At 41.5% G+C, this 2,580-nt stretch overlaps 1 non-coding gene across 1 annotated transcript; it reads right to left on the bottom strand.

Annotated features, from left to right (window-relative positions):
* Positions 1-2,030: 2,030 nt before the first annotated feature.
* TRNAN-GUU (transfer RNA asparagine (anticodon GUU)) lies at positions 2,031-2,102 on the bottom strand. The gene has a single exon. It is a non-coding gene; the product is annotated as a tRNA-Asn (tRNA).
* Between the last annotated feature and the right edge of the window lie 478 nt (positions 2,103-2,580).

The following is a 2,580-nucleotide window of genomic DNA, read 5'->3' on the forward strand; positions in this document are numbered from 1 at the left end:
TAAATTAATTCCATTTTTAATGAAAGAACAGTATAAACTTTCTTTATTTCAAATCCCTGAATTTATTTTTCTTTGAGATTATACCTATATTAGGATTAAACATTACTACGTCCTTCGTCTTTTTAATTCCTGTCAGACTTTACTTTTATAATTGGAATTGTATTCCAATGGATACCATCCCATTGTGGAATTCTGGGAAACGAGAATGCGGATGCTTTAGCAAAGAAGGGCAGCACTGCTACTTACAGACCTGTTACTAAATCTACGTATTAATCTGTGAAGAGGTTTATTAAATCTACATATTTAGACTTCAACAAACAAAATTTGATAACACAATCCCAAGGGAAAAAATGGAACACTCTGCATCAAAATCCACAGTTAATTCCCGATTTACCACGAAAATCGTATGCAGCTGCATTTAGATTGGCAACAGGCCATGATTGTTTGGCCAAACACCTGCATAGAATTGGAATATACCAGTCCCCTAACTGCCCATTGTGCAACTCAAACCAAGAAATGGATTCGGAACACCTCAAAATCTGTGCTTGAGTGGCTGGTCATGATAATATCTTTGAAAAATATTGAAGTGCGAGAGGTCAAATGACTTTATTGTCAAACGCCTGGCATTAGAAAACAACAACAACTTTTATAATTCACTTATTGTTAGCAGTCTGGTGACGTGCATTTTGTCATGCTACTGCCTGTCCGAGTGGTTAAGTCACATGGTCGTCAAAACAGGGGAAATCACATGATAATCACTTACTTAGACTAAGAGAGCCTTTTTCTTTAAATTATTTTAAACAGTTGTATAATACTACGTAAACTGCAAATCAAGATTTCAGGTATAACTCCCTGTAAAGTTGATTTGAATAATTTCGAGGGAAAAATTGTTCCGGAGCCGGGTATCGAACCCGGGGCCTTTGGTTTAACGTACCAACGCTCTACCACTGAGCTACTCGGGAACTCTAACCGACACCGATCCAATTTTTCCCTCTATATCCACAGACCTCAAAGTGGGCTGACAACCGTCAAGCAACCAACTTCGAGTGCACACTAACTCCGTGTGACTTAAATTGTGGTTTTCTGTTAACGAACAGTGACGTGTATTATGCAAATCAAGATTTCAGGTATAACTCCCTGTAAGGTTGATTTGAATAATTTCGAGGGAAAAATTGTTCCGGAGCCGGGTATCGAACCCGGGGCCTTTGGTTTAACGTACCAACGCTCTACCACTGAGCTACTCGGGAACTCTAACCGACACCGATCCAATTTTTCCCTCTATATCCACAGACCTCAAAGTGGGCTGACAACCGTCAAGCAACCAACTTCGAGTGCACACTAACTCCGTGTGACTTAAATTGTGGTTTTCTGTTAACGAACAGTGACGTGTATTATGCAAATCAAGATTTCAGGTATAACTCCCTGTAAAGTTGATTTGAATAATTTCGAGGAAAAAATTGTTCCGGAGCCGGGTATCGAACCCGAGGCCTTTGGTTTAACGTACCAACGCTCTACCACTGAGCTACTCGGGAACTCTAACCGACACCGATCCAATTTTTCCCTCTATATCCACAGACCTCAAAGTGGGCTGACAACCGTCAAGCAACCAACTTCGAGTGCACACTAACTCCGTGTGACTTAAATTGTGGTTTTCTGTTAACGAACAGTGACGTGTATTATGCAAATCAAGATTTCAGGTATAACTCCCTGTAAAGTTGATTTGAATAATTTCGAGGGAAAAATTGTTCCGGAGCCGGGTATCGAACCCGGGGCCTTTGGTTTAACGTACCAACGCTCTACCACTGAGCTACTCGGGAACTCTAACCGACACCGATCCAATTTTTCCCTCTATATCCACAGACCTCAAAGTGGGCTGACAACCGTCAAGCAACCAACTTCGAGTGCACACTAACTCCGTGTGACTTAAATTGTGGTTTTCTGTTAACGAACAGTGACGTGTATTATGCAAATCAAGATTTCAGGTATAACTCCCTGTAAAGTTGATTTGAATAATTTCGAGGGAAAAATTGTTCCTGAGCCGGGTATCGAACCCGGGGCCTTTGGTTTAACGTACCAACGCTCTACCACTGAGCTACTCGGGAACTCTTAACCGACACCGATCCAATTTTTCCCTCTATATCCACAGACCTCAAAGTGGGCTGACAACCGTCAAGCAACCAACTTCGAGTGCACACTAACTCCGTGTGACTTAAATTGTGGTTTTCTGTTAACGAACAGTGACGTGTATTATGCAAATCAAGATTTCAGGTATAACTCCCTGTAAAGTTGATTTGAATAATTTCGAGGAAAAAATTGTTCCGGAGCCGGGTATCGAACCCAAGGCCTTTGGTTTAACGTACCAACGCTCTACCACTGAGCTACTCGGGAACTCTAACCGACACCGATCCAATCTTTCCCTCTATATCCACAGACCTCAAAGTGGGCTGACAACCGTCAAGCAACCAACTTCGAGTGCACACTAACTCCGTGTGACTTAAATTGTGGTCTTCTGTTAACGAATAGTGACGTGTATTATGCAAATCAACATTTCAGGTGTAACTCCCTGTAAAGTTGATTTGA

Source organism: Periplaneta americana, chromosome 15 (assembly GCF_040183065.1).
Source record: "Periplaneta americana isolate PAMFEO1 chromosome 15, P.americana_PAMFEO1_priV1, whole genome shotgun sequence".
NCBI lineage: Eukaryota > Metazoa > Arthropoda > Insecta > Blattodea > Blattidae > Periplaneta > Periplaneta americana.